Source organism: Neomonachus schauinslandi, chromosome 1 (assembly GCF_002201575.2).
Source record: "Neomonachus schauinslandi chromosome 1, ASM220157v2, whole genome shotgun sequence".
NCBI classification, from domain to species: domain Eukaryota; kingdom Metazoa; phylum Chordata; class Mammalia; order Carnivora; family Phocidae; genus Neomonachus; species Neomonachus schauinslandi.
In genome coordinates this window covers 105,538,266-105,550,755 of record NC_058403.1, presented here as the reverse complement: position 1 = coordinate 105,550,755, position 12,490 = coordinate 105,538,266, and the positions used below count along the sequence as shown (strand labels likewise).

The window sequence follows — 12,490 nt, the reverse complement described above, 5'->3', positions numbered from 1 at the left end:
AGGGAGAAGCAGACTCCCTGCCGAGCAGGGAGCCCGATGTGGGACTCGATCCCGGGACTCCAGGATCATGACCTGAGCCGAAGGCAGTTGCTTAACCAACTGAGCCACCCAGGCGTCCCATATTCAAGAAATCTTTTATAGGAGAGAAAGATGAGTTTCATAAGCTTCAAAATTCTTTCCAAAGTATTGTTTTCAAAATTGTTCTGAGAGGTAGGAGAAATAAGATTTGAGGATTAACTGCATTCTCTTTGGATGTAAACCACTTATCCTACATAAAAACTATTATTTTCCTTATTATTATTATTTATTGAGAGAGAATTATTGTTACTTATTTTACTTGTTATTACAATTTTTATTCCTCCTCCGTCTATAGCAACAGGAGGGCTTTGATATGCAGGACTGAGAAGTGGCTGGTGAGCTAGAGACTGGGTCCCCTGGGTATGACATAAAGACAGCACTTGGAGAAGCATTGGAGAAAGTTGAGGAGAAACCTCATCACTTACCAGAAGTCACGAAGGAACTCCATTACTTCCCAGACAGCTGAATTTTTTACCCTTAATGAAATATTAGTTCTAGGAGAGTAGGACTTGAGGGCCTTTGATATTCTAGTTCAGTGGTTACTACAGGTCACAGTAAAATGATAGAAGTCATTCTATCATGTCTGCTGCCGCAGACTTTTTTGGGGGGTGTGGGGTCTGTTTTCATCTTGATTCTTATTCCTATATCTTCTCTCTTCCTGTGTGGCCCTTTAGATCTGACATCTGAGATCTCCAAACGGTCTTCCAAATCCTATTGGGAAAAGATCTAAGAATAAGTGACAAGGAAATTAAGATTGCTGAGCTCCTATGCTGTGCCAGACACCTCCAAGACCATTTTTTTCTTTTTAACCTCTCTTTTCATCTCTCTTCTTTTTTTTACGCTCCACTTTCCATGGGTGGCAATAAACATATAAACTCATGCAAACTCACAAAAGCATACACACAGACATAGCAGTTCCTTCCTTTCCTGGCCCATCCTTAGGCAGCACTCGGATACACTATGACAGGATATAAAAATAAAAGCTACAGTGTTTGCCACTGGAGGGGCCTCAGCTCTCTTCTGCATTTTATTTCTTTGACCTAGAGTTGTTCTGTCCAAATTGGTAGCCCCTATTCACATGTAGTTTTTAAAATTTAAATTAATTAAAATTAAATAAAATTAAAAAGTCAGTTCCTTAGTCATAGTGGGGCACATTTCAAGTGTTCAACATCCACCTGGGGCTAGGAGCACCATATTGGATGTATAACACTTCTGTCATTGCAGAAAGACAGAGCTGCCCTAGGCCTAGAGTACAAACTATCTTCTGTGGTCTAGAACTCTCCATGAATGGGGCCTGAGACTTTTCACTTTGTATTCCTACTGTTAGGCATAAAGTAGGTACTCAATATAATGTTTTGCATGAAACAGAGAAGATGTTATTGCTTGTATAGACAAGGTTCATAGAATGCTGTTCTACTAAAAATTGATGTAAGAAGAGTAAAATGATATAGTAGATTTCTATTTTAATGATGTTTCATCAGAGCATGCCTGTTTCTCCCCCTCCCACTCCCCCTGCTTGTGTTCCCTCTCTCTGTGTCTCTCTCTGTCAAATAAATAAATAGAATCTTTAAAAAAAAAAAGAGCATAGTAATTTTATTTTTCTTATCTTCTTTATTAAAATCGGGGATATATTTGTACAATGAAATCGGTTCAAATGAATTCGATAGAAATTTACTAAGCATCTCTGAGTACACCTCTTGTTAAGCACTGCAAAAAACCACTATCCTGAATTCCAGTCCAAGATGGCGACATAGGAAGACACTGAACTCACCTCCTTCATGGACACACTAAATCTACACCTGTTTATAGATAATTTCCTCCTAAAGAAGAACTGAGGACTGACTGAACAGCCTGTACACAACAAAAGATCGAGAGACCACTCTGAGAATGACAAGAGAGATGGAGACATGGTAACAAAGGGAACCCCTCATCCCCACACACACACTGAGAACTGCAGTGGGGGGGATAGTACCCTGAGATGAACTTGAGCAGATTTCTTTGCCCTGGGGCACAGAAAGAAAGGCTGAGATTTAAAAGAGCAACTAGAATATGAAGGGACTAGCCCTAGAACCTTGCCAAACAGGGAGGGTGTTGCTGGAACTTTCTCTGGATTGGAGGGGCTAGTGAGTGTCTGTGTTTATGTTCCCCTTCTGCCTTGATAGTGGATTGGAACAGGGTCTGTGCACCCTACCGGCCTGCTGCCTCAGCATTTCCTGGGCCCCTAGCCCACACCAGCTCCAGCCATCCCACCAAGTCTCCTTGGTGTACACTGGGCAGTGCCCACTACAGCTCCAGCTATTGCACCAAGGTGACACAGGAACAGAGCACCCCAGAAGACTCCAGGCCCATCCCACTTCAGCTCCACATGGCTTGCTAGGGCACCCCTGATACAGAGTACTCTGGGACTTCCTGGCTATGCCTGCCTTAGCTCCAGCTGCCCTGCCAAAGTGTCCCCTGTGCAGAACACCCTGGGAACACCTGGCCTGAGCCTGCCTCAGTTCTAACCACCCCAGCAGGGCATGGAGCACCCTGGGACCTCCCAGATCACACCCCATCTCTGTCCCAGCTGCCCCGCCAGGACAACCCTTGTGCCGAGCACCCCAGGGCACCCTGGTTTATACCCACTTCAGGTTCAGCTGTCCTGCCAGGGCACTCTCTGTGCAGAGAGCTCAGCAGCCTCTCCCCTTGCACTCACTTCAGTTTAAGCTGTCCTGCCAGGGTGCCTTCTCCATGGAGAGCCGCAGGGCCATCCCAGCCCATGTCCATTTCAGCTCTGGCCATTTCACCAGGGCAGCTCCAGCCCTGACCTTGGGACCCCCAGGCCACACAGCTCCAGCCAAATGGTTAAAGTCACCAGGCACAGTCTACATAGGTGACAGCCATCATAAGACCATTCCTTCAAGTGTAGAAGTCACAGTTCCACCTAATTTATAGAAACAAACATAGAAAATCAAGCAAAATGGAGAGACAGGACTATGCTCCAAATGAAAGAATAAGAGAAAACCTTAGTAAAAGAACTAAAGGAAATGGAGATAAGCAATATGCCTGATGAAGAGTATGAAGTAATGATCATAAAGATGCTCATGGGACTGAAGAGAGAAGTGGAAGAACTCAGTAAGAGCTTAAACAAAGAGATAGAAAATGTAAAAAAGAACCAATCAGAATTGAAGAATACAGTAACTGAAATGAAAAATACACTAGAGGGAAGCAACCAGTAGATTAGCAGAAGCAGAAGACAGATTAGACATCTGGAAGACAGGGTAATGGAAACATCCAAGCAAAACAGAAAAAAGGGGGGCACCTGGGTGGCTCAGTCATTAAGTGTCTGCCTTTGGCTCAGGTCATGATCCCAGAGTCCTGGGATTGAGCCCCACATTGGGCTCCCTGCTCTGCGGGAGGCCTGCTTCTCCCTCTTCCACTCCCCCTGCTTGTGTTCCTGCTCTTGCTGTGTCTCTCTCTGTCAAATAAATAAAAAAATCTTAAAAAAAGAAAAAAGAAAAAAGAATTTTTAAAAGTGAGGATAGGTTAAGAGATCTCTTGCAAAAATCTTCAACAAAATATTAGCAAACCATGGTCAACAATACATTAAGAGGATCATTCCCCACAATCAAGCGGGATTTATTCTGGGGATGCAAGGATGGTTCAATATTCACAAATCAGTCAACATGATACACCAGATCAACAAAATGAAGGATAAAAATCATATGATCATCTCAATAGATGCAGAAATGGCATTTGACAAAACTCAAAATTCATTGTGATAAAAACTCTCAACAAAGTGGGTTTAGAGGGAACATACCTCAATATAATAAAAGCCTTATATGAAAAACCCACAGCAAACATCATACTCAATGGTGAATAACTGAGAGCTTTCCTTCTAAGATCAGGAACAAGACAAGGATGTCCACTCTCATTGCTTTTATTCAGCATAGTACTGGGAAATTCTAGCCACAACCATCAGAAAAGAAAAAGAAATAAAAGGCATCCAAACTGGTAAGAAGTTAAATTGTTACCATTTGCAGATGCTGTGCTACTAATCATAGAAAACCCTGAGGACTACAAAACAAAACAAAACAAAACAAAAACTATTAGAACTAATAAAGAATTTGGTAAAGTTGCAGGATACAAAATTAATACACAGAAATTGGTTGTGTTTCTATACACGAATAACAAAGCAGCAGAAAGAGAAGTAAGAAAACAGTCCCATTTACAATTGCATCAAAAAGAATTAAATATCTAGGAGTAATCTTAACCAAGCAGGTGAAAGACCTGTACTCTGAAAACTATAAAACACTGTTGAAAAAAATTGAAGACAACACAAACAAATGGAAAGATATTCCATGCTCATGGATTGGAAGAATTAATATCATTAAAATGTCCATGCTACCCAAAGCAACCTACAGATTCAATGCAATCCCTACCAAATACTATCAGCCTTTTTCTTAGAACTAAAACAAATAATACTAAAATTTGTATGGAACCACAAAAGACCCTAAATAGCCAAAGCAATCTTGAGAAAGAAGAATAAAGCAGGAGGTATTACAATTCCAGATTTCAAGATATTCTCCAGAGCTGTATTAATCAAAACAGTATTGTATTGACACAAAAATAGACACATAGAATCAGTGGAACAGAATAGAGAGCCCAGAAATAAACCCACACTACACAATCTATGACAAAGGAGGCAAGAATATGCAATGGAGAAAAGACAGTCTCTTCAATAAATGGTACTAGGAAAACTGGACAGCTATCTGCAAAAGAATGAGACTGGACCACTTGCTTACACCATATACAAAAGTCAACTCAAAATTGATTAAACACCTAAATGTGAGATCTGAAGCCATAAAACTCCTAGAAGACAACATAGACAGTAATTTCTTTGACATCAATCTTAGCAACATTTTACTAGATATGTCTCCTCAGACAAAGGAAACAAAAGCAAAAATAAACTATTGGGACCTCATCAAAATAAAAAGCTTTTGCACAACAAAGGAACCCATCAACAAAATGAAAAGGCAACTGACTAAATAGGAGAAGATATTGCAAATGACATATCTGATAAGGGATTAATATCCAGAATTTATACAACTTAACACCAAAAACCAAATAATCCAACAAAAAATGGGCAGAGGACTTAAATAGAATTTTTTTCCCCGAAAACATATATAGATGGGAAACAGACACATGAAAAGATGCTCAACATCATTCATCATCAAGGAAATGCAAATGAAAACTGTAGTGAAATATCACTTCACATCTGTCAGAATGATTAGAATCAAAAAGATAAGAAATAACAAGTGTTGGTGAGAATCTGGGGAAAGAAGAATCCTTGTGGTGAGAATGTAAATTGGTGCAGCCACTGTGGGAAATAGTATGGAATTTCTTCAAAATATTAAAATAGAAATACCATATGCTCCAATAATTCCACTACTGGATATTTACCCAAAGAAAACAAAAACAAAAACAGTAATTCAAAAAGATATATGCTCCCCTCTGTTTATTGAAGCATTATTTCAATAGCCAAGATATGGAAGCAACCCAGGTGTCCATCCATAGATGAATGGATAAAGAAAAGGGGTATGTATATCTATATAATGGGGTATTACTCAGCCATAAAAAAGAATGACATTTTGCCATTTACAACCACATAAATTGACCTAGAGGGTATTATGCTAGGTGAAATAAGTCAGAGAGAGAAAGACAAATACCATATGATTTTACTTACATGTGGAATCTAAAAAACAAAATAAACAAAAAGCAGAAATGAACCAAAAAAATAGAACAAACTGATCATTGTCAGAGGGAACGGGGGTGGGAGGATGGACAAAATGGGTGAAGGGGAGTGGGAGGTACAGGCTTCCAGCTATGGAATGAATAAGTCATGGAGATGAAAGGTACAGCATAGGGAATACAGTCAATGGTCTGTAGTAGTGTTGTATGGTGACAGATGGTGGGTACACTTGTGGTGAGCATTGGTTAACATATAGACTTGTAGAATCACTATGTTGTACATCTGAAACTAATGTCACATAGTTTGTCAACTATACTTAAAAAAAAAAAAAAAAAGAATGCAGGAGCCAAGCAGAAGTTTTCCCTGGTCAAAAATTGGACAACTTGGGTGCCTGGGTGGCTCAGTCATTAAGCGTCTGCCTTCGGCTCAGGTCATGATCCCAGCGTCCTGGGATCAAGCCCCACATTGGGTTCCTTGCTCCGCAGGAAGCATGCTTCTCCCACTCCCACTCCCCCTGCTTGTGTTCCCTCTCTTGCTGTGTCTCTGTCAAATAAATAAATAAAATCTTTAAAAAAAAATTGGACAACTTGAGCATCAATAAGGAAAATAAATGCAATAAAAGAAAACACATTTTTTAAATCCATAAGTTCATAATGACATTCTCCTTATTTCAAAATTAACCAGCTTTGGAGGATTCTTTGGAACCAACCTGTTATTTCACAAACTACAAAATAAAGGGAAAGAAGTAAAACACACACACACGCACAACCCCCAAAACACTGCCTTCACAGCACTTACAATGTAATTAATTAATTAATTGAGCCAATATTTATTGAGCACAATATTACTGATGCTAGACACCATCCTAGGAACTGGGGATATGTCACTGTACAAAACAGAACAAATCCCTGACTAATGGAGCTAACATTTCAGTGGGAGGAAATAGGCAATAAACAAGACAAATAGCTAAATTATATGTTATCTTAAAGGGTGATAGTGCTGGAGGGAAAAAGTAGTAGGGCCTGAGATAGGGAGTGATAGGGAGAGTGTTGTAACTTCACATAATGTGGTCAGGGAAGGGTGACATTTGAACAAAAAGGGAAGTGAATCCATGCATCATCTGGGGGAGGAGCATTCCAGGCAGAAGGAATGGCAGTTTCTAAGCCCTGAGGCAGGGGCGTGCTTGGCATGTGGAGGAACAGCAAAGAGGTCAATGTGGCTGGACAGAGTGAGGGAGTGGGAGAGTAGTGAGAGAGGAGGGAAGAAAGGCAAGAGAGGGTAGATCACATAGGGCCTTATTGGCTATTTCAGGACTTTGGCTTTTACACTGAGTGAAAAGGGGAGCCACGGGAGAGCCTTGAGAGAGAACAATAATAGTCTGATTTAGGGTTTAAAGGATCATCTCTTGGGGTGCCTGGGTGGCTCAGTCAGTTAAGCGACCAACTCTTGATTTCGGCTCAGGTCATGATCTTAAGGTAGTGAAATTGAGTCCTGCACTGGGCTCCAGACTCAGCTTGGAGTCTGCTTGAGATTCTCTCTCTCCCTCTGCCTCTGCCCCTCCCCCTGCTTGGGCTATCTCTTTCTCAATAAATAAATAAATAAATAAATAAAATCTTTAAAGGATCATTTGTTTGCCATGCTGCAAATAAACTGAAGGGGTGGGCTGGTGGGGGCGGGGGGGGGATAAGAGTAGAAAAAGGGACACCAATTAGAAGACCAATAAAATAATCCAAAATGATTCAGGTGCTTGAGCCAAGATAGATGTGATGGAAGTGGCACATAATAGTCAGATTCTGGATATCTTACAGTTAGAAGCCAGTGGATTTGCTGACAGACTGGACTTGGAAGTGTCCTGCCTTAAATAATTAGTGGGCAGTATAAGGCATGATTTAACTCATGTTGGTAAACTGAGTCTGGAGGTTGGTGAGCAGATGGGCCTGAGTGAAGGAGAGGGAATACGTAGGCAAGTAATGCAAGATAAGGTTGGAGGTTATGGATGAGAATGGTGATGTTGTGACAGAAATGAGGAATTTGGGAGAAGGAATAGGGTTAATGGGGATAGCTTTGGACATGTTGAATTTGAGATGAGATACTCAAAGTAGGGACATACTGGAAGTTTAGAATATGGACTTAGAGTTCAGGTGGGATAGGTTGGTAGAGATTAAGATTTGGGAGTTCTTAAATAGAGCTGCTGTTTAAAGACAGAGTGAATGAGCTGCTTTATATCAAGAGATAAAAGCAGAGGATTAAGGACCAAACCTAAGAAAATGCCCACAGTGGTGAGGAAGGTGGAGGACGTAGAACCAATTAATAAATAAAAGGCCCAGTGGAAGACAAGGGAGCCTGCATTTCAAGGAGGGGTTGATTAAGAGTGCCAAATATTGAAGAGATACAAAAGAGAACGTAGCTAGAGGAAAAGCTAGCAGACACTGCAGGAAACATTTTAGTGAGGTGAGTGGGTTAGAAGCTAGGTTACTGGTGTTGAGAAGGGAAGGGATACTGAGAAATGGAACAAAGAGGCATCAGCTCATTGTTTATGATGATTTTCAAAGAAAGATATATGGAGAGCTCTTTTCAGAAGACTGGGTCAGGAGAGAGGAAATCCAGTTCATTCTTTGGTCACACATGCACACACCTTGTAAGAAGAAGGTGTGTACAGCAATACACACTTCAGTAATGTTACATGCCATAACTGATCTCAGAGATTTCTAATATTTTTCATTGTTATCTAATTCAGATTTAACCTACAAAGCTCAATATAGGAAAATTCTGATTTCCAAAGTAAATATAAATGTGATTATTCACTTTCCAAAATAAATATTTCCTTAATGGAAACTACATTTTATCGCCTTTTAAAATAATCTTCATTTGGAAATGGAAATCTTCATTTCCATTAAGATATAAACTGATTTACAAACACTGCATTTGTACTGGGTTTCAAAGTGTACATCCCTGTAGAATGTAAAGGGAGACCTGTATTTACCATTGAGCTCTCAAAATTCTTTTTTTTGTGAGAAAATATTCCAGTGTTATGCCTTGTCCACATTTCCTTTTTGTCCTGCCAATTTTTCCCATGGAAAAGATCTTTTATTTTTCTTTTCCGCTGAGCCTTTATGACACATCTTTGACTTTCAGACTGTTGGGATGACCTTGTGAGAAAAAATCTTTTTCAGGCTTTCAAGACAATTCTTGGGGTCACTGCCCCCCCAACAAGCAAGAACAGATTTGTCAAATTGTCCCTTCTCCAGAGTATCATGGGCATGGAGGCTGGTCTGAGGCCCCCAAATTGGAAAGACCTAACTTGAAGATGAGCTCTAAATTTCTAGAATCAACCACAAGACTGACTTCAGCAAAATTCCTCTCTAGGCTCTCCAGGTGTCATTCATTCTCTTTGTTATCCTTGTCCAGCTATCCCGGGTTTCCCAAGATATCACAAAACCCATGGAAATCCAGGTGTGAACTCTCTCGACTTTTTTTGTGTGTGTGGAGACAAAAGGCTTTGTTACATGCATTCTATTTGTCTTTGCTAGCTTCCTCACTTGGTGTGTACTGATCTATGTCATCCTGGGACACGGAAGGGGATTCGTCAGGGGGAACCGATATGTTGCTTTGACTGCATCCCATGTGCTGATGGACACGTGTCACGGGAACCAGGTAGAGATGGTCATATTTTCCAATGATATTGAAATGCAACTAGATTAAGCATGCTCCGGTGAAGAGGGCTTTGGGAGCCATCTTTATAAATAGGTGTGAACAACTCATAACAAAAATCATTATAATCCATCAAACTGTTGGATATTCTGTGCAGTGTGAAAAAAACCATAATATTGGGTTTCAGTTCTAAAGCTGCTACAGTTGGGAAAAGGATTTGCATCTGTGAATTTAAGAGAAAAAAATTTTAAAAAATGAAATGTGAAATGTGAATAAATGGATTCATAAAAAGTACTTAAAATTATTTCAGTTTCTAAAATAGATTAAACATTAGTTATGTAAAAAATAGTGAATAATTGGAAAAATAAGTGAATTACAGTTCTCTATTCTACTGTATTATCTCTCATTTGGAATTATAAGATCAAGAATTCTATCCCTAAAGACAATGGACTTAAGGCCATAATTACTTCAGGTTTGCAGGATGAATTTTACAGATGAATTCTGTAACAACTGCTCTGTGAATTCTTCTCTACAACCTGCTGCACTGCTGCTCTTCATGACCAGGATTTCAGTGAGATTTGGTTTGCTTAGCTTTATGAAGCATGTTGGATCAGGTGTACTTTTATTTCTGCTTATCTCTGTCTTTAAAGATAATATGTCCTTGTCCTTTACCAAAAGGCCCTCAATAACAATTTATTTCAAGGAGGATTTTTAAAAATGTAAAATTTTCCCCAATTGGAAAATAGGTAACCTGAACACCTGCCTGAACCCCGCGTGACCCAGTCACTGAGTTATGTCAAGAGAAGTCCAGTCCGGCAGTCCGAAGTGATTGGAAGGGAATTCTGATCTTCCCTAGCACCTTTCAGAGAACATTAAAGAGATCCACTTGATAATTTACCATGAATGCATCTCAAATAGTTTTTTCTTACGTTGTAATATTCTCCCTTAGAGAATCTGCCCAGCTGAAGGCTCCCAAATTTTTCTCAACTTTAGTTAACATGGTTGCTATTTTTGTTTCCCTTCTTATTCTCAGTCCATCTCTGCCTATTCTCTGGAATCTGGATCTGGAGGATGGGGAGGAGAAAGCTGAGAAAGACAAAATTCCCCTCAGTAGGTGGCAGTAATGTTGAATGGAAGGTTGAAAATACTTGCATTTTGGATGCCTGGTTGGCTCAGTCAGTTAAGCATCTGCCTTCGGCTCAGGTCACGATCCCAGGGCCCTGGGATCCAGGGTCCCTGCATCAGGCTCCTTGCTCAGCGGGGAGTCTGCTTCTCCCTCTACCCCTCCCCCCTGCTTGTGATCTCTCTCTCTCTCAAATAAATAAATAAAAATCTAAAAAAAACCACTTGTATTTTAATCAACCTTATCACAATCCTCTTGATTCACCTTAGTAGCTTTAATTTTCTCGTACATTCGAAACTGTTTGTGGATTATTCTCTGGTTTATGAGGATAGACTAGACACCTCCCTTCTCAATTGGATAATTGGAAGAGAAAGAGGCATCTTACCAGAAAAGGCCCATACAGGAAAGGCAGAAACCAAGAAGCCAGACTGAATTCCTACAACTGAAAATAATTCTCAACCTTTAGTATTAGTTGCACACTCTAAGACCATTGTATTGCTGCTTTTTTCTCTTCTTTTTTTTTTTTAGATATTGTATATTCTGTATAAAGGAATCTCAATGAGTCCTACACTAGGTCTTCGGCTGTTCTGAGCTATTCGCAGCTGAAGGGGACAATTGATTTTCTTGCAGTCAATCCACTGTTCTTTGTTCATTGGGTCAAAGGGAGTGTGAACAATGTGGTGAAGACTATTGGTCAAATGCATAAAAGAGCAAGTGTGTGCTGAAATAGGTGGAGTTCCTTGCCTATGATGAGGCCCTGGGATTCGTGCTTGTCATTCTCACAATCGTTGGGGTGCTTGTGGTCTTGGCAGTCACAGTTGTGTACGTGATATACAGGCATACTCCACTTGTGAACGCCAATGACCAGGAGCTGAGCTTTCTCATTCAGCTTTCTCTTGTCATCATACTGCTGTCTTCCATGCTTTTCATTGGCAAGCCATACAACTGGTCTTGCGTGACCGGCCAGGTCACTTTGGCAATGGGTTTTTCTCTTTGCCCGTCTTGCATTCTTGGAAAAACAATTTCACTGTTTTTAGCCTTCACAATTTCTAAATTCAAAACCTGACTTATATCCATCCACTCCCTTTATCAAAAAATCATTGTGCTGATCTCTGTTCTAGTAGAGATTGGCTTATGCACAGCCTACTTAGTATTGGAGCCCCCAAGATTGTACAAGAACATAGAATCTTGACATATAAAGATCATTTTGGAATGTGATGAAGGTTCTATAGAGTTTTTATGCTCTATACTTGGGATCCATGTCTTCCTGGCCTTGCTATGCTAACAACCTTTGTCACTCACCAATTGCCAGATAATTACTATGAAGGAAGAAGAATCACGTTTGGAATGCTGGTCTTTTTCATCGTCTGGATCTCCTTTGTCCCTGCTTACTTGAGCATCAAAGGCAATTTCAAAGTATCTGTGGAAATATTTGCAATCTTGGCATCCAGCTATGGTTTGTTGTGTTGTATATTTGCTCCCAAGTGTTTCATTATTTTGCTGAGGGCAACAAGGAACACCGATGAAATTGTTGGTGAAAGAGTCCCCACCATAGATAGAGCATCCAACTGATTTCAGCCTCTGTGAGCAGTAAGCTTAATAATTCCAGTGTCAACTATTCTGGATGAATAGAGTTGTGAGTTACATGTGTCCTTCAAAGCTGCAATGGTGACATGTTTCAACATTTCCTTTCAGGTTGCTCCTGCAGCTGCCGCCTCATGCTCTGGGGTAATATTTAGGATTTGGGTTCTAGTAGTATGGTCCTAGCATGGGATATGAAATCTCTAAGATCCCATTTAGCATGAATTAGAGTACCTGTTACCACTGAAATTATAAATAACTTCATTTAAACATTTCATAATACTTTGGTATGAGGAGTGTATAGTAGAGGGCATAAGTAACCTAAA

At 40.2% G+C, this 12,490-nt stretch overlaps 1 pseudogene; it reads left to right on the top strand.

The window, feature by feature from the left end:
- Positions 1-12,211, top strand: part of LOC110591692 — a 35,071-nt pseudogene extending 22,860 nt beyond the window's left edge.
- Positions 12,212-12,490: the final 279 nt, after the last annotated feature.